The sequence below is a fragment of the Pipistrellus hanaki genome (assembly GCF_964339955.1).
Source record: "Pipistrellus hanaki genome assembly, chromosome: 5".
Taxonomy (NCBI): Eukaryota; Metazoa; Chordata; class Mammalia; order Chiroptera; family Vespertilionidae; genus Pipistrellus; species Pipistrellus hanaki.
Genome location: NC_140507.1, coordinates 56,370,583 through 56,395,153, shown reverse-complemented (window position 1 = coordinate 56,395,153; position 24,571 = coordinate 56,370,583). Strand labels below are relative to the sequence as shown.

The 24,571-nt window shown below is 35.7% G+C and overlaps 1 protein-coding gene across 1 annotated transcript in view; it reads right to left on the bottom strand.

The window, feature by feature from the left end:
- Positions 1-24,571, bottom strand: part of FSTL5 (follistatin like 5) — a 541,528-nt gene that overhangs the window by 466,116 nt on the left and 50,841 nt on the right. The window lies entirely within an intron of this gene.

Here is a 24,571-nt window from a genome sequence, read left to right as displayed (position 1 = left end):
TCAATGTAGTTGCTAGATACAATATTTAATAATATTTTCCCCAATTCCCTTAATATTTAATAAATTCAATACATTCTTAATCATTATCAAAATACAAGCTTTAGGTATTTAATTTCTCAAGCCACCAGGCTAAATCTAGAACTTCATAATATATTAAGAGAATGTACCCCAACAACTTTTCTTTATTTCACATTGTTTCTAGCTCAGATATTACTGCATTACTTTTATATTTCTTCTCTCCTTTCCCATTCTCCCTCTTCTTGTCGCCCCTTTATTTTTGCTATTCTTTCTCAAATTTAAATATTGAAAATAGTATTTGTTTACTCATTTATGTCCTGACCTTATTTACATTCCACTGGCAACATTAACAATATATAGGATATTTATAAAATTGTCAGTTCTGGCATAATGAATATGTAGCTCGCTGTTATTGTTTTAAAGCATTATGGCTCTGTGGGACGCTTTTAAATATTGACACTGGCTAAAATAAAATTCCCTTTTTGTTACTTTCTTAGTGCTGAATTTGTGGCAATCTTAGTGGTTTAATTCAAATGTATTTTGCCTTGAGACTTTCTTTTCCCTCTTTTGCTTTCCTTTTGTCTTTCAAAATGTTTATCAAAATGAGAGCTATAGATTTTTATCTTTTTTTCAGAGTTCAAAACTTTATTCCTAGGCACTCAATAAATATTTCAATTTTGGAAAATAACAATTTTAGATTTTGAAAGATGAAGTATATTCTATGGTTAAATAAAATAATGTATTTGAATAGTTGGTTAAATCAAAGAGTATAAGTAATATCTTAGCATTATTCATTATCTTGTGAATTACCAAGGCAGGACTATTTAAATATATGTACTTTTTTTTAAGTGGTAACTTGTTTGTGATAGAAAATTTATTTATGTTGTATACACAATGACTTAATTTTTCTGGTGCACCAAATCTGAGGAAATCTATGAGGAAATGCACAGTGTGAGTGTATAAAATACAGCAATTCAGAGTTTGGAACTCTGCAGATTTCCTGTTCTTCACCATCATGACTGACTTACCTCTAAATGAAAAAAAAAGTAATTCGAGAGCTGTGGGGAGAATCCAAGATGGCTGCCCAGGTAAACACCTAGCCGCAGCCGCACACGAAAATTTCAATAAAATACAACTAAAATATAAAATGGACATTACCCAGAACTACAGGAAAGTCGACTGACTGGAAATTCTACAACAAGAAGCAAGGAGAAAGCCAGAAGGAAGTGCGGAGGAGCTGTAAAAGCCTAAGGTACTGAGACACGCAGCACGTGCGGAGAGGACGGAACCGGAGAGGAGGGGAGGCTGAGTGCCTGGCTGGTGTTCCCCAGCGGGAAGGAGATAAAATCTCCAACTGTGCTGGGCCCCAGTTCCGACTGCTCTGAACCCCAGTTCTAGGCCAGACCCTGGGGACCCAGACTCAAACAGGGAGCTGGGCTGTAAGGCAGAACCCCGGGGGAGCGGCGAAAGGAGGTCCCGGAGGCGCGCACATTGGGTGCAGAGAAGGAACGGTTGGCTGTGCCTCGGGATTGCCCTGGCGGGAAGGAGACAGAAGCTCCGGACTGCTCTGAACGCCACCTCCAACTCCACTTCCAACTGAACTGAACCCCAATACCGGGCTCATTGGGGGAGAGCCTAGACTGTTTGATAACAGGCGAAAATCGAGGGCACCTTTCTCTCAGAGGCGCCGGCAGCGAGCACTGAAGGACGCTGAGACTCAGGAGCCGCATAGGGTGGGGCTGACAGAAGCCAAAGCTGTAGGCTCCACCCTGAAACTCCGCCCCATCAGGGAAGCTGCTTTAATGGCTAGACAAAATAGATCACAAACGAAAGAAATGGAGGACAAAATGCGACTGGATATAGAGTTCAAATCTATGCTTATAAGGTTTTTCAAGAATTTCCTAGAAAAGATCGATAAGACCTATGAGGATATGAAAAGGGATCAACTAGAATTAATAAGGAATCAACAAGAAATGATAAGGGATCAACAAGAAATAAAGAATACATTGTCTGAAATAAAAAATATTATACAGAGTCCTAAAAACAGAATGGAAGATCGCAAGAATCAAGTCAAAGATTTGGAACATAAAGAGCCAGAAGACACTCCTCCGCAGAAGCAAGAAGGCAAGAGAATCCAGAAAATTGAAGATAATGTAAGAAACCTCTGGGACAACCTCAAGCGAACCAACATCAGAATTATGGGGGTCCCAGAAGATGAGAGAGAGCAAGATATAGAAAACATACTGAAAGAAATAGTGACAGAAAACTTCCCCCACCTGGTGAAAGAATTGGACTTACAAGTCCAGGAAGCGCACAGAACTCCAAACAAAAGGAATCCAAAGAGGACCACACCAAGACACATCATAATTAAAATTCCAAGAGAAAAAGACAAAGAGAGAATATTAAAAGTAGCAAGAGCAAAGCAGGTAGTTACCTATAAAGGAGCACCTATATGATTGTCAGCTGATTTCTCAACAGAAACCATGCAGGCCAGATAGGAATGGCAAGAAATATTCAAGTTGATGAATAGTAAGAACCTACAGCCAAAGATAATCTATCCAGCAAAGCTACCACTCAGAATCGAAAGTCAGATAAAGAGCTTCACTAATAAAAAAAAGCTAAAGGAGTTAATCAACACCAAACCAGAATTATATGAATTGCTTAAGGGGGTTCTTTCAGAGGAAAAGGTAAATAAAGATAAAAATTATGAACAACAAATACGTAACTATCAACAAATGAATCTAAAAATCAAGGAAATTTTAAAAAAATCTGATGAACAATATTAACTGTTGAATATAATAGAATCAGAGGTATGGAAGGGGAGTGAACTGACGATTCTTGGGGGAAAAGGGGAGAGGGGGATGTGGGAAGAGACTGAACATAAACTGTGCACCTATGGATGAGGACAATGGGGGGTGGGGAAAGGGCAGAGGGTGGGGTGGGAATCTCGTGGAGAAGAGCAATGAAGGGGGGGAGAAAAAAAAGGAACATCTGTAATAATATGAACAATAAAAATTTATTTAAAAAAAAAAGTAATTCAAATTCTGCCCCAATGAAATATTGCAATGATATTTTCTTATATTGGTTTGTATAAGATCACTCTTTAAAAAGTAAATATAATATTAATTAAAGTTAAGGTGAGCCTAATCTCTTTGGTTATATACTAGTTTATAACTTTACTTGCAATTGGGAAAAATCTACCAGATAACAGGCCTACTATTTCATTATAATTGCCATGCAGAAAGAAAAAAAAATCACCAATGTTCTTTTGCTTTTCCTGGAATTTCATTAAGAGAATAAAATATTAGAAAAATATTGATAAAATATATAGACTAAAGCAGCGTTTTTTCAACCGCTGTTCCGCGGCACACTAGTGTGCCGGAGCACACTAGTGTGCCGCGAGATGTTGCCTGGTGTGCCGTAGGTGCAGACAAGACAAGAATTTTATAATTTTTCACTATTTTGTTTACTTAATATTTCATAATAAAGTAATTATAAAATACTTTCTTTGTGCTTATTTGATTCCTATTCAAGAGAATTACTTTATATATAGTCAATATAGGCATAGAGTTAAATTTTTTAACATTTTCTAATGGTGGTGTGCCTCGTGATTTTTTTCATGAAACAAGTGTGCCTTTGCCCAAAAAAGGTTGAAAAACACTGGACTAAAGGGATTATAATGACTAAATATCCCCATTACAATTACATTCAAATTCATGGTTTCAATGAACTCCACCCTCCCCTTTCCACACTTCTCCCTCTCCAAAAAAGAAGAGCATAGATTCATAAAACATACAAAGAAGAATTCAAGTTTATGCCTGAACAATTTTCAAAAGCAATATGTTTTGTACACCTACTAGCTGAGCGCCTGTAGAAAGCAGAATGTGATAAGTACTATTAGTAAAAGTCACCATATACTATTTTTTATTTCCCTTTATGAAGGTTATCACTAAAGAAAATGAGTAGATCTTCACTTCACATTTTATAATATTGTTATGGAATGCGGAATTACCTGGTTTTATTCTAGAACAAGTGTGTCCTTTAATCTATTTGAATATTCATTCATATTCTCAATGTATCTATAATTATGTCAACATTTTCTAAATTGTGGTCATCTTACATAATTATATACAAAATATGTTATTTTAAAAATAACATAAATATAAGTGGCAAAAATGAATAAAACCGGAATGTTTAATATTTAATAAGGCAGCAGTATGATTACCAGAAGGAAAGGAGTGTAAGTGGATGTAGGAGAGAATAAATGGTGAATAAACATTGATGGAAGGAGACTTGACTTGTGGTGGTGAGCACACAATACAATGCACAGATGATATATTATAGAATTGTACCCCTGAAATCTATATACTTTTATTAAGCAATGTCACCCTAATAAATTCAATGAAAAATCAAAAAACACAAAGAAATGAGTGAATGCACACAGTATAATACTTCTAAATAACAACAAAACAAACAATAGTAACATACTGGTTTAACTCTCAATACACAGAGTCTGTCAAATTCATAAAAAAAAAATTTTAAAAAAATAGCCTGACTCAACAAGGTTGGAAAGAATAACATCTTCACCCTGCTTCCCCCGCAAAGAACCCGGAACAAAACAAAAACACATAATCTGATTCCAGATTGTTGATTCTAGAGTGCCTAATATGAGTCAAATTTAATAAGAATGAAAACAAGAGAAAAGGAACAACTAATTTATTATTAATAAGTTAACTAATTTGTGCCAAGACCGGTTTGGCTCAGTGGATAGAGCGTCGGCCTGCGGACTGGAAGGTCCCAGGTTTGATTCCGGTCAAGGTCATGTACCTTGGTTGCGGGCACATCCCCAGTGTGTGGTGTGCAGGAGGCAGCTGATCGATGATTCTCTCTCATCAATGTTTCTAACTCTCTATTCCTCTCTCTTCCTCTCTGTAAAAAATCAATAAAATATATTTTTTTAAAAAATAAGTTAACTAATTTGAAACAAATGTCATATTCAGAAGGAAATTGAGTTTACTTGCGGGAAGATCACATCTAGAGAACTGGGTTGTGTCCCAGGCATCATCTCAATTCACAGGGAAGGAGTAAAGTGCACTGCATTCAATAGAGTATGAAGGCAGAGGACTTGAAGCCAAGTTATATAACTAATGGTTAATAAATCTAGAGATTTTCAGCTTGAGGAAAAGAGCATTTTAGGGAATCTGATAGCCATGTTCAAATATTTCCAGGGTTTCTCTGTGGAAAGAATCTTAACTATGTTATATATAATCCACAGAGCAGAGTGAGCATCAGTAATTGAAAGCTTCAAAGACATAGATTTTAGTTCAAAACAGCATGTTTTCAAAGCTGCAATGAAGAGTTTTATCCACTTATTTGTGGTTGTGAGTTATTCAGAGTAACTTACTCTAAATTGAAAGACTATTTAACAGGCATATGTGAAAGTATTTAATTAAAAAAAAAGAATGATTATCCAGTATACCAGATGATTTTTAACACATCAAAACACATAACATACTGTAACATCTAAAGATAAGGAACAATTATTATTTAAATGTATGGATACTTATATTTTGAAATTTTGATTTAATTTGGTTGTAAAAGGGGAACTGTTTTTTTCTTTTTATTTATTTCAGAGAAAGGAAGTGTGAGGTAGAGAAATATAGAAACATCTATGAGAGAGAAACATCTATCTGCTGCCTCCTGCATGCCCTCTACTGGGAATCAAGCCCACAACTCTGGCGTGTGCCCTGACCTGGAATCGAACTGGCAATCTCAGGGTGCATGGGAGAAAGCTCAACCAACTGAGCTACACCAGCCAGACAAAGGAAATTTCTTTTTATGTTAAAATCTTGAAGTGAGGAATACGGAAACATTTTGACACATGCCTTTTCTTTAAGGCAATAGTTCTTAAATGTTATCATGAGTCAAAAATATTAAGAAGGCCAATTAGTTGATTTGGGTGGGACCTGAAAATTCTTATTTCTAACAAATCCCCATGGGATGCTGATGGGGTTAATTCTCCAACCACACTTTCCGAACCACAGCCTTAAGGAAATGGTTTTGTAGTATTACTGCTAATTTTCAAGCCCATTAAGCTTACAGCCAGACAACAGCGCAATCCAAGCCTCAGATTATTGTTCAGAATTACTAGCCTTTCAAAAATATGATTAACTAAAATAAAGTCTGATAAAAATATGCTTTACAAAATGATGTTTTATAAAAAAAAATTACCAAAATATTTTATTAATCTTTAAGATGTATGAAACTACCAACATTTTATTATGTTTTCTTCTTAAGCCCCTTTCATTGACTTCTCAACCCTAGGATAATATTCAAAGGTTTTACTATTATTTACAGTACTTTCCCATTACCTCTATGCTTCTCTTCTCTTTAAAATGAGTAACTGACTTTGCCTATTTTCCTATATGTTAAAATCATTTAGCCTTTGAAAACATTGAACTCATTCTCAGAGTTTTTTAATACAGTTATCTTTTCTCCTGCATAGAACACATTTCCCCCTTCTTTTTACCAAGTAGCACCAACATTTTTCTTCTAAATTTCCACTAAGTGGCTTCTTCACTTACTCCACTGCCAAAACCAGGTTCAATGACCATTCTATGCATTTCCATTGCACCCTGCAGTTGCCTCAATTTTTGCTTGAAAAATTGCCTATCTCTTTGAATGTATAAGGGCTATCTATCTACTGTTGAAATCTCTGCACAAATACATACTTAAATAAAGGTATATTAATATTGGAGATTTAATTGAGAGATAGGCATCCTGCCTAATAATCTTAAACTAGTATCAGTTATGGTTATAAGCAAATATATTGTCTTAATTATGAACAGGACCAATCTGCCCTGCACAAAGGTGTTGCCTCCTTCTGGGATTTCTTTCACCATAAGTTGTCATTAAAAGTTTATATGCATCTTTCCCTAGTCAACCTGCAATTAAAGGGATAATTCAAATATTCCCTCTAGAAACTCTGTTCTTATTTGTTTGGAGTTCATTCTCCCAGAACCTATCTGTGGCTTCACAGATTTTAAGTTTAATTTTCTTCTGCTAATATCATGGGCATATTATAGTCAACCATCCATCCTATGCATCACACACTTACATTATATCTGCTTACTGTTGCTGCATTATTATTTTCTTTGACCTTTCAACATTTGCAATCAAATAGTTACCAAAGAAGTGAGTTTCCCTTTAAATGGGACCATTTTCTTTATTGGTTATATTCAAATTATATATATTTTATACAAAATATATGCATATCTTATACTTATGTATCTTTATATATGTGTGTATCTTTTATATATGTCTATTTTATTCAAATATATGTATATTTTATGCATATATTTTTAAATTTTTAAATATTAAAAATTTTATACATATTTTACAAATCTACATTATCTCTTCATATAATCTTATTACATATAATTTCTAAGTTAAACATATGTTTGTGCTTTTTAAACTGAACTTTAGTTTATACAGGAACCAGAAGCTCTAATTTAATTTTTTAAGGAAATAGATAAGACATCTGCAATTTTATTTTTAATATATTTTTATTGATTTCAGAGAAGAAGAAAGGAGAGAGAGATAGAAACATCAATAATGAGAGAGAGTCATTGATTGGCTGCCTCCTGCACAACCCCACTGGGGATTGAGCCCACAACCCGGGCATGTGCCCTTGACGGGAATCGAATGTGAGACCCTTCAGTCCGCAGGCTAATGCTCTGTCCACTGAGCCAAGCCAGGTAGGGCAAGACACCTGCAATCTTATATGCTCCCAGATGATTCTGAAAATCTTTTAAGATTTAATTTCTGTAATCTTTACCCAAGGACACACACACAGAGAGAGAGAGAGAGAGAGAGAGAGAGAGAGAGAGAGAGAGAGAGAGAGAGAGATTGATCGGCTGCCTTCCACTCATGCCCCAGACTAGAATGGGGGCTCAACCTGCAACTCAGGTATGTGCTCAGACCAGGAATTGAACCAGCAACCTTTTGGTGCACAGGATGATGCTCAACCAATTGAGCTGCTCCAGCCTGGCAATCTGTCAAGATTTATAACCACTGTTTTAGAGTCCCTTAGAGTCAATATACAGCTATAATTCTTGAAGTATTCTTAAATCTTTAAAAAGAAACAATTCTGACAAAAATACAAAATATTGTTCTGCAGGTATATGCAATGTTTCACCATGAAAACACTAAATATAATTATTGTGTTGAAAGTCAGTAGTTATTATACTTTGTGGCAGATATTAGGTAAAATTCACAATAGATGATCATTTTCTTTGCCAGAAATCATTTTTCCTGGTTTATATTACTGATGACAATAATAAGACAATGATAGAAGTAATTTTGAAATTATTGCTATGGACTGAATGCTTGTGTCCCTCAATATTCATATGTTGATGACAAATTCTGCTAATAACATGTAGATATTCAAGATATTTGAAGGTGAAGTTTTTGGTAGGTAATGAGATCATGAAAATGGGAGTCCTCATAAATTGGATCAGTGCCAATATATGTGTGTGTGTGTGTGTGTGTGTGTGTGTGTGTGTAAAACAACTGAGAGCGCTCATGTCCTCTATGTCCCTTGAACATGTGATGAAATAACAGGAATACTGTCATCTATGGACCAGTGAGATACCTCTCATCATACATCAGATCTGCTGGCTTGATGTTTGACTTCCTAGCCTTCAGAAGTGTGATAAATAAATGGTTATGACTTAAATCTACCTATCTATGGCATTTTTATTATAGCAGCCCATACTGATTAAGACTATAATTTTCCTACAGTTTGAAAAGGAAAAAAGAAGCTACATTAGCTTCATTTAGAAAATTGATGATGCTAGCAGTTGGCACATAATTCAAAAAATAGGTAAGCCTATGTCTTTCAGAAGCATAGAGGTCTATACCTTTGTAGCTCAGGTAATGTTAGTAAACATCTAGGTTTAGCAAGTGTCTAAAATTAATAATAATATTATAAGAAATATAAGATATTCACAAAGTTGAATATTAACTAGCACTCAACATTGGAAGGTACTACAAGTGCAGGTGGGAAAACATAGCAGTAACATAAGACTTTGGTGTTCCAGTCAATACAAATGAAAACTACCAACCCTGTTGGTGTGGCTCAGTGGTTGAGCATCCAACCATAAACCAGGAGGTTATGGTTTGATTTCCTGTCAGGGCACATGCCTGAATTATGGCTCAATCCCCAATAGGAGGCATGCGGGAGGCAGCTAACTGATGACTCTCATCATTGATATTTCTACTTCTCTCCCTCTCTCTGAAATCAATAAAAGATTTTTTAAAAGAAAACCACTGAAGTGTGGCAGTGCTCTTTATTTTTATTTATTTATTTATTTTGCTTTGTTGATATTATCATTGCTTCATTATGTTCAGCTAATTCTTCACTTCTGGAAAATTTGGACTAGCCTAAAGACTACTAGGTCATTAAAATTGCCAGTTAAAAACCCCAAACTTCTCTTACAGAAAATACCATGCTTCCCAGGGGCAGGCTATCTTTCAGAGAAGTGTTTTCTATAGTAAAATCTTGTTTTGCTAACTACCAGCAAACATTACAAAAAGAAAATGTTGAATTTAATCCTAGTAGGGATTGAGGCTAGAAGCTGTGCTTCAGTGTCTTATTTTAAAGACTATAATTATGAACACCATATCTGAGAGATTTTTACAATATATTAAACTAGAAGCCAGATACATGAAATTCGTGCAAAGATCTCAACCCTTGCAGCCCCAATTTCAACTGGAAGGCCATCTGGAAGGACATCCAAAAGGTTGTTGGGTTGTCTGGTCTAATTAGCATATTATGCTTTTATTATTATAGATTATTATAGGTAATTAATTAGGACCTTTGTTGTTTATAATAGATACAAAGGCTATGGGAAGTTTAAATTGATAGTCACTATTTTCTTACATGTCAAAAGAGGGATATGTCTTCCAGAAAATCTTAAACTATAAAGTTATGGGATTTGTTTATCATTAGGGTAAATTCATAATTGAAGAAAGAGCTTTTCTGTGTCTGATATTGCTTACTAATTTCCATTGTATTATACTTTCAAAAATGGCCTTAGTAAGAAATTTTGGAGCCTCAATTGTATTTTGTTCTTAAAAGATGAATATTCAGTCATTTAATTATACTGTAATTATTCTACTCAACATTTGTCAGCAGCAGCAATAATAAATCATCTGCTCACATCTCATTTCTTTCTATCTAGGTAGACAAAAGGAAGATCGGAAATTAAAATAATTCCTAAGAGCAACTCTGAAATATTTTATAAAAACAGATATGCTGGCACAAACACTTTGAAATTACTTATTAAAGTTAAATACATGGCAGCCCTATGACCTCACAATTATACTCTAAGAGAAATGAATATACATGTCTAACAAAAGGCATACACAAAAAAGTCACAGCCCTAACCAGTATGGCTCAGTGAATAGAGCAATCAGCCTGCGAACTGAAAGGTCCCAGGTTCAATTCCGGTCAAAGGCATGTACTTTGGTTTTAGGCACATCCCCAGTAGGAGGTGTGCAGGAGGCAGCTGATAGATGTTTCTCTCTCATCCATGTTTCTGACTCTCTATCCCTCTCTCTTCCTCTCTGTAAAAAAAGTCAATAAAATATATTTAAAAAAAGAAAGTCACAATAACCCCCAAATGGAAACAATTCAAATATCTATCAATAGTGGAATACATAACCAATTGGGATTTTTGTGTAATAGGATATTGTAGAGCAATAAAAACAACACATCGCTGCCACCTTCACCTTTAACATTGTTAGCTTCAAGAGAATCCCAAGTCCTTTGGTGTGTGTAGCAGGAATAATTCTAAAAGTCACTAGAGCAGAGTTTTCCGAATTGTGTTCCCCAGAACATCAGAAGGTATTCAAAAATTTCAATAGTCCATTTATTTGGAAAATTCTAGGTTAAGCAAAGTTTAGAATATTTCTCAGGCTTTAATATACTTTTGTGCATTGTGGATTTCCACAGAAGCATAATAGGCAGTTTTCTCCGAATGACTTGGTCATTAGAATCCATTTTCAGCAGAACATTTCAGAGAAATAATGTTCTCAGGGGCAAAGAATATAGACTTCACTGTGGTGAATAAGGGACTTTATTATAACATTCAAAAGGACAAAAATTATAAGATTTTGAAGAACAGTTACCAAAGAGAGGAACATTGAACACAACAATAGGTTCTGAAGTATAGCATAAAAAATTGTATTTATGTTTTAAAGGAGGTGCATTTTATTATACAGAGAAGGTCTTAAATAATGGCTGGGATTTCACAGTGAGAATTTCAAAGGTATTGCGTTTCAGGGTAAACACATAGTTATTTGGAATATCAAGTGTTGAAGAAAAGTTTCTATACAGGAATGGTAAATCCAGTAGACTTGGTAGAAATATACTTGTGATGGAAATATTTCTAAATATAATACCTATCTATCCTATGTATGTAAGTCCTATGATAGATCAGAAAATATATTAATGTGTTAGGTCCCTATCTACTCTTTATTAGGAAACCAGAATTTTATTCCAAAATCTATTATTACTTGATTTTGAAACTGGGGCATGTAACAATTAGGGCATACATTTTTATTAGCAAAATGAAGGTATTAGATTTATAATCAGATAAGATACATTTTACTTTAACTTTCACTAATGCTTTTGTAACAAATGTCTAAATAAATGCAATTATTCTTCTTAAATACTTAATTCATCTCCTAGAAAAAGGTGTTATCCTTGATGTTTAGCTTTAGCTACGCTTTATCCTTTGAGGATAAATTTGATTTTTGGAACTAGGTAAAACATTTGAAATTACAATTTATAAAATTACTAAGTAATTGAGAACACTCAGTCTAATAATTTAATTTTTATAAGCAACAGAAATATTTTACTCAACACTTTTTATGAATCAAAATAAATCAGAGATGTTCTAGGTGAAGTGGGAGTAGAGTCAAAAGGCTTTTTGCTTAACTGTCTGCTCACCTTCCATTTTCTTATATTATTATTATTTTGTTGTTGTTATTGTTTTACCCATGTAACCTTAAAACTAAGAATAGAATAGAAACTAGTAATCTGGTAATAGTAATAGATGCCTACATATTAGCACTCTGTTAGGATCTTCAATACTTGATTAATGTATGTTCCCCATTTGTAGGAAATAAATAGTTCTGTGAACAAGCAAGGTGGCCTTAAATTCTTTTCAATATATTGTTTAAATATAACAAGCTTAGCTGAAACCGGTTTGGCTCAGTGGATAGAGCGTCCGACTGCGGACTGAAAGGTCCCAGGTTCAATTCCTGTCAAGGGCATATACATTGGTTGCAGGCACATCCCCTGTGGGGGGTATGCAGGAGGCAGCTGGTTGATGTTTCTCTCCCATCGATGTTTCTAACTCTCTATTCCTCTCCCTTCCTTTCTGTAAAAAATCAATAAAAATAAATATAAATATAAATATACAAGCTTAGTAGAGTTGTAAAATTTATTCACATATATCTCTTAAGTATCTATAAATCCAAAATAAAATCTATATGTATAAGAGGATAACGTGCAAAGTGTCCCCACAGTTCTATCACTCACTATGATGTGCACTGACCACCAGGGGGTGTTGCAGAATTAAGGAAGGCCCCAGCTGGTCGCTGGCAGCCAGGAAAAGAGGCCCTGGCCAGCAGCCAGACGGCCCCGATCAGCCCTGATCCCAACCAGACCCAGGGACACTACCCATGCATGAATTTTGTGCAGCGGGCCTCTAGTATAAATATAAAAAGCTAATAACATTTAATTAAAATGGTATTGGTATAGAAAGTAGTATATTGTTGAAACCATATTAATTCTTGCCACCTACCTACAGTACTGACAGAAATGTAGAACTTAGGAGAATGGCCAAGACTGATTTGGCTCAGTAGATAGAGCATCGGCCTGTGGACTGAAGGGTCCCTAGTTCTATTCCGGTCAAGGGCATGTACCTTAGTTGTGGTATATTTTTTAAAATATATTTTAAAAAAAGAACTTTGAAGAATGAATCTATTTTACTTTCTTATTAAAAAAAGGAAATAGTAATTTATTTTAAAGACTTGTTAAAACTCTAAAACAATGCAATAATACAAGATAATTTATTTCATTACAATAATTGTGTGTTCTTAACTCTTCCCTTTCCTAATTAAAGTCTTAATTCCTTCTTTTCAATGATATCTCTGCAATTTCTCCTTTGTATATCATTAATCCTCTCAGAAAAGTGAGTTATAGAGATGATATACTATGGAAATACTATTTTAGACCTTAAATTGAGTGTGACTGATTAACTTCAGCAGCTCAAACTAATTGCTGAAGATGAATGCCTTTTTTTTTTTTTTTTTTTAACAATGAAACATCAGTATCAAGAATATTATGGTTGCTGAAACCAGTTTGGCTCAGTGGTAGAGCATCAGTCGGTGGACTGAAAGGTCCCAGGTTTGATTCTGGTCTGGGGCATGTACATTGGTTGCGGGCAAGAGGCAACTGATCAATGTTTCTCTCTCATCAATGTTCCTTAGTTCTCTATCTCTCTCCCTTCCTCTCTGTAAAAAAAAATCAATAAAATATATTTTTAAAAAAAAGATTATTATGGTGTAGAATAAAATATAGTAATTCTAAATATATACATGATAGAAATATATAATATATAAATATACATACATACATATCTTCAGATATAATAAATAGTTTAGTCATATCCAATTTGTATTAGGAGTTATACCTTTTAATTACTATTTAAACATTTAAAACTTTTGCCCAAATGTGTAAATATTTTATTGTCTTCATGATGTTTTCCATGAAAGCTCATCAAGGAGGCTAACAGTAGCTCTATCTTGTTTTAAATTTTACAATGACATAAATATTTTCATAAATAATTAGATTTCTCTGAAGCACCTATGAAAAATAAAGCACTTAGACAACTGAACAATGAAATATTATAATAGTCCTCACTCCAGAAGCACATATACTAAAAGTGGAATGATACAGAGAAGATTAGCATGACCCCTGCACAAGGATGACATGCAAATTCCTGAAGCGTTCCATATTTTAAAAATTATATTACAAGTAATGGGCAAAATATTTGAACAGACAATTCACAAAACAAATTGTGAATCACCAGTATGTAATGAAAAGATGTTCAGTGCCACCAATCATCAATAATTAAAACAAAAATTGCCATGCCCACCCAGATGGGTTCACTGGTAAATTCTACCAAACATTTGTGGAAGAAATTATTCCAGTTCTCTACAATCTATTCTAGAAGACAAAAGCAGAAAAAATACTTCCTAAGGGACCATCATTACCTTACTATCAAAACTAAAGAAATTACAAGGAAACTAAATAACAATATATCATGTGAATATAGATGAAAAATATCTTCAATAAAATAATAGAAAATGGAATTTAAAAATGTATGAAAAGAATTATGCACTATGAACAAGTGGGATTATAACACCTATGCAAACTAATCCAACATTAAAAAATTTAATGAATGTAATCAATCACATCTCCAGGCTAGAGAAGAAAAATCACATGATCATATCAACAGGTACAGAAAATGCATTTGACAAAATTCAATACCTATTCATGATAAAAACTCTCTCCAAAGTGGGAATAAAGAAGAACTTTCTCACCTTAATTAAAGAATATCTAAAACAAAACAAAATAAAACCCTACAACTAACATTACACTTAAGGGTAAAGAACTAGAAGCCTTAGTGCAAATATCAGAAACAAGGCAAAAGTACCTTCTCTGACCACTCCTGTTCAACACCATATCAGAATTAAGTCTGATAATGCAAGAAAATAAAATAAAACATACTCAAATTGGAAAGAAAGAAATAAAATTGTCTTTGCTTGCAGATGACAATTAACTATGTCAAAAATTTGAGAGATTTGACATAACTCCTAGAACTAATACGTGATTTAAAGTAAGTTTGCAAGAGAGCCGTAAATGTATGTCCACACAGGCCAAAACCGGTTAGGCTCAGTGGATAGAGCATTGGCCTGTGGACTGAAAGGTCCCAGGTTCAATTCTGGTCAAGGGCATGTATCTTCGTTGCGGGCACATCCCCAGTAGGGGTTGTGCAGGAGGCAACTGATTGATGTTTCTCTCTCATAGATGTTTCTAAGTCTCTATTCCTTTCCCTTCCTCTTTGTAAAAAACTCAATAAAATATTCAATATATTAAAAAAAAAGAAAGAAAGAAATGTGCACGCAGGTTAATATACAGAAATTACTAAAACTCCTTTATAACAGCAATGAGGAAGTTGAATTTGAAATTGTAAACAATGCCATTTTCATAACACCCCCCAAAAAATAAAATCTATAAATATAAACCTGAAAAAATATGCATAAGATGTATATAAGGAAAACCATATACTCTATAAAAATAGTCTATTAAAACACCCAGAAAAAGAGATCCCTACCTCGAGAAAAAAACAAACAAAAAAAAAAAAAACACACATTGCCAGCATTTCTGATAGCATATGTAAGCAAACTTCTAACAGCATCTATCTATATAAAGAGGAAATGTGCAAATTAGGCTGGAACTCTGTAACAGGTCATGACCAGACAGGAATGGGTTGCATACACAGGTGAGTGGAGATGGAGACAGAGACAGAGGGGCCAGCCTACAGCCTCCATGGCAGAGTGCAGGCCCAGAGAGGAGATGGTGGTCCCGCCTCCCATGGAATCAGCGCAGTCCCTCCCTGTTACCAAGGAAGCCACAGGGCTCCCATGGAAACAGCGGGTAGCCTACTGTGCTTGATATTGCATGATGGGCTACTAGTATTTAATAAAGCATTTCTGTTGGATGTTTCCATTCATTGATAGTGTAGTGATTGACAACCCACACAGCTGATAAACTTGCAATCACCTTCAGACAACCTGGCAGCTAATTCAACGCTGTAACCAAACATGTTTTCCTAGTGCCTAGTCCAGCAAATATATGTAGTCACCCCCATTTATTTTCCTGTCACCTAGCGCCTAGAAACCAAACTTTGCACTGGCTATCCCTGAAGCATTGTTCCTTGGTTGCACATTTAAATAAGGTCTTGAATAGTGTTTTCAATCAATTCATTTGAGATGTTTGCTACACTAATAACCACAGACAAATCAATACATGCATTTAAGAACCCAATTTGAATTGTTTTGCTCAGAACCTTGTGTGTAGTAGGTACTTAATAAATATTTGTTGAAATAATGATTGAACATACCTTTTTGTTGATAAAAACTGAACTTGAAGAAAAGCCTTAATTTAAGGGGCAGTATGTTAAAGGAAAAGAGAACTGTTCTGTAAGACAGGAAATCAAATCTTAGCTGAGCAGCCCCTAGTAGTGTGACCTTTACCAAAGAACTTCGCCTTGTTTTGTTTCCTAGGTTCTAAGTTTTCTAATCTGAGATTATATATATATATATATATATATATATATATATATATATATATATATATATATAAACTTACTGAGTATTTTTTATTGTTGTGTGGCTCTAAAAACAAACTCTCATTTACATACAGGAGAACTGATGCCAGCAATCAGCAGTGGGTCATATTAGTTAAAAAGAATACCAATCTTTTCCATTGTAGTTCATCTCCACTAATAAAAGAGTAAGATGCAAAATGACCTTACCTTTGTGATGCCCACCAGCCAATTAGGGGTGAATATGGCGGGTTAATTTGCATATGCAGGCACTGGTTGGCCTGGGGCAGGGTGGAATACTTGTGTCCTCCCAGGCTTCCACACTGCCCCAGCTGCTCCTGGCCTCTTAGCAGCCGGGAAGGCAGAAAGGCAACTCAGGGCCGGAGCGAAAAGGCTCAGTCAGAATGAAGGTGGTGCTGGCAGCCAGGGGAAGGAAGGCCCATTCTTGCACAAATCTTTGTGCACTGAGACTCTAGTATACTATAAAGTTTTAATCTCTTAACCATGCTAAATGTCAAGCTCATAAATCAGGATATTTCTTTCATTTATAATATATATCTTTGCTAATTGAATTCACAATAGAATTTTAATAATAAAAGATATACAGGGCATCTTATAATTAATTTACACGTTGGAGTAGTGAATGCAAATGATTGCTTGACAATGCATTATTAATGGTTAGGTAAATGTATTTTTACTCAATTCTCCTGTTCAAAACAACCACACTTTTATATTTTGATTAGGACTTAGCTTAACACAATTAATGTAGATTTGGGTGAATTAATAGCTTGTTTTTCTTTAGCAAATTGATATGATCCAGCACTATCATTTCCAGATACATGGTGAGAAAATATAACTATATTTAAACACAAGAAGGCTTTCTTTGGAAGTCAATCAAAAGAAAATAAACAGTAAAAAAAATTATTTCTAGGTCTTGATATTCTGGTGCTTCTGCATTAGTAAAAGCATCAGTAATGCTTCAGAGAAACAAATAAAGCCATATAGCCAAACCAGTTTGGCTCAGTGGTAGAGGGTCAGTCTACAGACTGAAAGGTCCCAGGTTCGATTCCGGTCAAGGGCATGTACATTGGTTGCGGGCACATCCCCGGTAGGGGGTGTGCAGGAGGCAGCTGGTTGATGTTTCTCTCTCATCAACGTTTCTAGCTCTCTATCTCTCTCCCTTCCTCTCTGTAAAAAATCAATAAAATATATTTTTAAAAAATAAAATAAAATAAAATAAAGCCATATATTTTTTTAAATGTCAAGATAAATTTTTGTTTTTAATTACTGAGTTTGTTTTTAATTATGAGGAAGCTCTGTGACTCTGGTCACTTAAAATTAATTTATTTTTCCCATGTTCCCCTTTACTCCTCACCACCAATTTTGTTCTCCATTCAGACCAAATAATGGTCTGAATTGCTTCCCTACATATAAAAAAACATATGACTATTTTAAAGGGCCTTCCCTTGAGCATCCTTCAAGCAGTCAGATATTTCAGATGGAATGGCACAAATTTTCCTCAGTCTGGAAATAATGCTCCTGGGTTTGCCTGAAGGTTTCCAGCCTCTAAGCAGTCGTGGCTTTGATGAGTTGTTTAATGTTTGTCTCCTTCCCTAGAGTTGTCTCTTGCCACTCTTTGTGAGTCCACATCTATCTTTTTTTTAAAATACTGAGAGTAAAAATCACCTCCCACAAGTGGTTTATTTAAATTGCACTGTGTTACGGTGCATAGTGACACTCTCTGGACTTATTAAACCATGCAAACTCTTTGGTCCATTTGCAACTACTCTCACAGGTAAGCAATTCGATTTAGGTAGTAAAGGAATCATAACGTAATTTTTGTTTGCAGGAGTAGATCTGCATTGTAAAGCTGGACATAGTATTCTCCAGTCGCATAAAATGTCAGCATTTTAAGTTCTTTAAGTGGTCCCAGTAGGAATTCTCAAAGAGCACTCTTACTGTCCTAAGATTTTTCCCTCAAGCCTGACTTTGATTATGGTCTTCTGCAAGCAATGTGGCAGTGTGATCAGTACAGCTGGTAAGAAAAGGGATGTAAGATATGGTACCAACCCTGACAGGATTTGCAATCAGTCGATAAAGGTATATGGTAACAAGCTAAAATATTAATACACACATATTTTAGGGTTATAAATACAATAGGAAGTTAAATTGAGATGAGAAATTATGACCCAGAAAAAAAGAAAAAAATTTACACACACACACACACACACACACACACACACACACACACACACACACCGTATTTTCCGGCGTATAAGACGACCCCCTAATTTTTACAGTTAAAACATAGGTTTAGGCCTTTATTCGCTGTATAAGACTACCCCCCACTTCAAAGAAAAGACTTACTTTGCCGTCAAGATCTGCAGGTAATTTTTGTGCAATTTTGGTCTTTTGCCCCCGATTTTCGGTTGACTTTTTTTCGTTTCAAAAGTCGTCTTATATGCCGGAAAATACGGTGTGTGTGTGTGTGTGTGTGTGTGTGTGTGTGTGTGTATATATATATATAATGCAAAGTGTGTGTGTGTGTGTGTGTGTGTGTGTGTGTATATATATATATATATATATATATATATATATATATATATATAATGCCAAGTATACCCTCGGGAGTTCAACTGGGAGACTGGGAGTTAGTTTGCTCTCTCACTATGACATGTACTGACCACTGGGGATGGCGCAGAATGAAGGAAGGCCCCAGCCAGCAGTAGCCAGGAAAGGAAGGCCCTGATTGGCCCTGATTACCTGCCAGGTCTAGTGACCCTACCCAGGCACAAATTTCATGCACCTGCTTCTAGTCGATATTAATGGAAGGCCTGTGACCATGACACAGTAATGCTGTCACAGCCAAAGGAGCAGCAGCACTCGTGGTGAACAGGGTGGGGCTTGAGCTACTAGTGGTGGAGAGCTACAAATGGTGGAGGGCGGGACAGCGAGCTATGAGCAGCGATGGACAGGGCAGCCAGCTAAGGCAAGCAGAAGCAAGCTACTCGCACACGATTTCATTCGCTTTGGGCCTCCAGTATATATATAAAACCCTAATATACAAATAGACCAAATGGCAGACCAACCAACCAACCAAACATTTGGTCACTATGATGTGCACTGACCACTAGAGGGAGCGCATGGGACATGGTAGGCATTGGCCATGGCAGGGTGGTGAAGTAGGTGAGCGCCAGACCAAGGTGGGGTGCCAGTCCCTGTCATCAGGGCAAGCCTCTGGTGGTTACTGTAAATTCTTTGTTCCCGTGCTGCGATCCCACCAGGCACTCGCACCTGCTGCCAGCTCCAGCCCTGTTCACAATTGCAGCTGGTGCCAGAGCCACTGCTCACACCCACTGCAGGCACTCAGCACCAGTCCTGATCACTTGATGCCATCAATGGGTGCAAACAACAGCTGCTGGCCCCAATAACCCCTGAGGGCTTCTCTACCTTCCCTTGCTCCTGAGGGGCGATGGGACAAGAGCCAACACTTACACCTGCTGATTGTACCATCCTGGCTGGCTCCAATCACTCCACACTGTCAGTGGGTGCCCAGAACCATCAGTGTGTGGGAGCAGCAGTGGTGGGAGCAGGGCTGCTGGTAGACAGGGGGCCGGAGGCTGTGGCAGGAGGGATTGGGAAGGGGTGTGGAGAATGGGTCAAGCTGCCCCAGTGCCCCCCTTCCAGCCTCATGGCTCATAGTTCTCTAGTAGAGAATAAAAGAGTAAGAACATCGCCAAGAGTGGAAGTGAAACTGAAAGTCAAGATTGTACAGCAAAAAGAGCCCAGGATTTGTGGTTAGGTGATAGGGATTTAAATTCTAGTTTCGTCTTTATTGATGAGAATAGACTATGGATATGTTGAGATAACAACACCCAAATCTCAGTTGTTTAAAACCAAAGTCGCCTCCCGCCCTCCTTTCACATTACTAGAGAATCACTAATTAAGCACATGTTTGATTCATCCTAGTTGCTTAGACTTTAGATATTTAAGCTGACACTACCTTGATCAGATTTGTTTGCCATGCTGGAGGCAAAAGAGAGTTCAGGGTGATTTTATAATGATAATGTTTAGCCCAGATGCATTGCATGGCAGTGCTCACAATTCACTGGCCAGAACTAGACACAAAGTCTCATTCAACCACAAAGTGACCAATAAATAAAATTCTTATTATTATGTGATCAGAATAAGGGAGAATAGGAAATATATGACCTATAGGTCAAATTATTACCTATACGTCAAAAGTACTCAATGGGAAACATATGTATTAAATCCTGAATCCTGCTTCCCAACTTGCTCACTGTGTGAAATTAAATGATTACTAAACATTTGTGAACTCCAATTTCCTCATCTATAAGACAGTAATAAAACTACTTACCACATAGGAATACTCAAAATTAAATGATCGACTATATAGAATGAACCTAACAGAAAACTTAATATATAGTAAATGCCTGAGAATATTAAGTTCTGTAAAGACCTCTCTGCAAACACCAATTACTGCTGATGGTTCAAAATTTGGGAGACTTCAGGAAGTACATTACTCATGTACAAGACCAGCAATTAGGGTGGTCTCTATGCATCCCAGGGAATCTTCCTTGAGAAGATGGCCCTAAACCAGAGCTACAGCAACATTTAGAAGACATTCATGTCAACCTGGCAAAGAAATGCACATGGGAATACTGTGGTTGTGCTTATGGAGGAGCAGGAGGAACAATCTGAAAGCACATTAGACGGTTTTTCTCAAGGTCAGTGTATTGTTGCTTTATCTTCATTATCCAATTTATCCTTTTCTGTTTCCTTTTGTCAATCTCAATGATTTTGTCTGTTCCCTCTCTTGTCCTTGGGAAAGTTACTTTATTTCTCCAAGATTTAGTGATTTCATTTGGATAAAAGAAATGCATTTTCTGCATCCCAGGACTATTATAAGATTACGTTTCAACAATCACTTTCAACATGAAAGTACCTAAAACAGGATAAGTATGCACTGTTTACTTTAAAATAATCTATAATTATAAAAGGGTAATGAGTCCAGATATCTTCTGGAAATCATTATGGACGTCCTTCCTGTTGAAGCTGGGCCTGAGGGAAGCCAGTGAAAGGAAGCCAGTGCCAGAGCCCGGGTCCCAGGCTTCAGAGTTGGGGGAAAGAAGTGCTGGCAGCTGGGGGAAGGAAGGCTTACTCTTGCCAAATATTCATGCATCGGGCCGCTAGTAATAAATAACACAACCATTTTGAGGGTTTGAATTTAGTAACTGTATTTTACAATTCTAGAGTGCTAATGAATCCCTGTATTTAATATTCCATAAATGCTTGTTGAAGAAACACACTGTATGAAATACATGATTAGCTCTCTCACACATATTGTGGACTATAATTAAGATTTCCATAATCAGAATGATGAATGTATGTTTCTTGTGTGTATCTTGAAACACAAATATATTTTCAATCACATTTATGTATATGTGTATTTGTAAAACTTATAAATATGCACATGTATTTGTATTTATATCTACAATATGTCTATGAAATCTCAGAAGTCTCACATTTCACTTTTTGGTCCCAAGAAGGGATTCATTACACAGTTGACACACAAATATTTGGCAAACATGAGGTCTATACATATGATTTTATTAGATTCAATGTACTAAAAGTCCTCTGAGGAAAATATGGAAAATGGATAATCAGAACTGGAGATTGATTTTATTGATTATCCATGTTTTAGTTGTCTAGTCAATAACTAATACTTAATATTAATGAGACATATTCCAAATAGAAAACCTCTTATGCATTACCTCAGTCTTATAGACATGTAGAATTTATTTTTTTTTTCAATTTAAATAAATCTATGTAGGTAAAAAAATAAATAGAAAACTATGTAATAATATTGAAATATACATAAAGTTTTTAAGCATTGTTTTGTTGATTTAACTCTGATAAAATGATAAAAATATAAATATATATCTAATTAACTTACTAATTGTAATTAATAAAATAATTATAATGAACTACATAATTATGTATAATTTACTACATGATACAAATACATGTATCATCTTAATATCAGTCTTATTCTAGTCAAGAGATGCAGTCATTCATTTTCTATCTATTTGTTGAATTTTTACCACCTGCCAAACACTGTTCTAGATACAGGTGTACAGCAAGATGAATAGTAGCTTGCATCCTAATGGAAGGAAACATTAAAAAAAAACAAAAAACCACAACAAATAAGTGAAATATATATCTTAAGGAAGGGTGAAGAGTTCTATGAATGAAAATAAATTTTAAAAGTTGGAGAGAGGGAATGGATATGGCTATTCCATTTTCAATTATGGTTTGGGAAAGCATTAGCAATCAAGTGCTGTGATGAGAGTCAGTGGAAAAAAGGACGACCAGGTATTTCTAGAATCTAAATAATGACTGATACAGACAAAATATAAAGGCTATAATGAGATTAATATTCAAGGTCTTGGGGAAGAAAAGGTAGTTCCCAGTGGTCAGGTGGGGGTTGGGTGTGAGTGGATATTATCTGGTGGTTCTTGCAGGGGCTTGCACAACTTAGGGTGCCTCTCTGCTTGTGTCTAATACACCCTTCCACATGGTCACACAAACTCACTCACTCACAAGTAGTAAGCCTTTTGGCGCTTAATTTCACTTCTCTCCCAAGTTGTTTCAAAGTGAAGTGTCACCATGACATTCTCTGTCTCTCTGTTTTAAATACCAGCAATCAAGTATTATTCCTAGTTAAAGATTCTCAGAGATTCAATTTAAGAGTATCTACTGTGTTCATGGCACAGGAATAACAGGACTAGAAAGTCATAGTTTTGACCTCAACATGTATTACTTAGAGCAGACACACAGTACAGAATAAATATTCACTGGATATGTTGGAGTATGAGCCAATATGTTGTATTAATAATGTGCTTTGACAATATTCACAAAGGTGTTATTATTTCTAATTATTGGGTTAGGAAAAAACTGATTATTAGTCCCTGAAGTAGAGGACATGAATAATAATTTAAATATAGTAGAACAAGGCGAATCTTCCCTTGTATTTACCCAGACTAGAAACTTTAAGAACATATTCATTTTTTACATGTGACTAAATTTCTACAATGATATTTGGCATTGAATTATACTTTTACAGTTTTCTTATTTTATTTTTAACTTTTCTGGCTATTAAACCTATCCTGAATGTTATGCCTAGCTAATTAATATATTAAATGAATTCATGGCTTCAGAAAATTCCTTAACATTTATATGAATTTTGATTTCTCATTTATAAGATGAAAATGGGTACATCTTCTTAAAATTGTTTTGAAGATAATATAATTCAGATCTTAGCTTAGTTTCTGCACATAAAAATGCCAGGAAAGCTCAGTCATTTTATTAAGATACTAGAGGCCTGTGGCACGAATTTGTGTATAGCTAGGGTTCCTTAGCCTGACTGGCAATCAGGGGCTCGGTGCTAACTGGGGCCAATTGGGGCTGATATGGTTGTCTTGCCCAATCCTGTTGGGGCCTATTGGAGCCAATCGGGACCAGCCAGCTGAGAAAAGGGACTGTAGGAGATTGGCTGGTCATGGGAGGTTGGCTGTGAGAGCACACTGACCACCGGGGGGCAGTTCCTGCATTGAATGTCTGCCCCCTGGTGGTCAGAGCACATCATAGCAACCAGTCGACAGTCGTTTGGTCAACTGATCCAGTCAGTCAATCGGTTGTAATGGTCACTTAGGCTTTTATATATATAGATTATAATATTATGAAAGAACTTAACAAAAATATATATAATGTAAGTAACAAAGATGTGTGTTGAATGTAAGAAAAAATTAATATATATTTTTATTTATTTTTATTTTTTTATCTTTATTGTTGAAAGTATTACATATGTCCTCCTTTTTCCCCCACTAACCTCTTTCAACATGCTCCCATTCATCCCACCCACCCTCACCACCCTTTGTATATGCATACAACTTCATTGGTTGATGTCTTCCCACCAAACCTCCCCTGCCTTCCCTTCTATGTCTCTGGGTCTATTTTTGATCATCAGCTTATTTGGTTCATTAGATTCCACATATGAGTGAGAT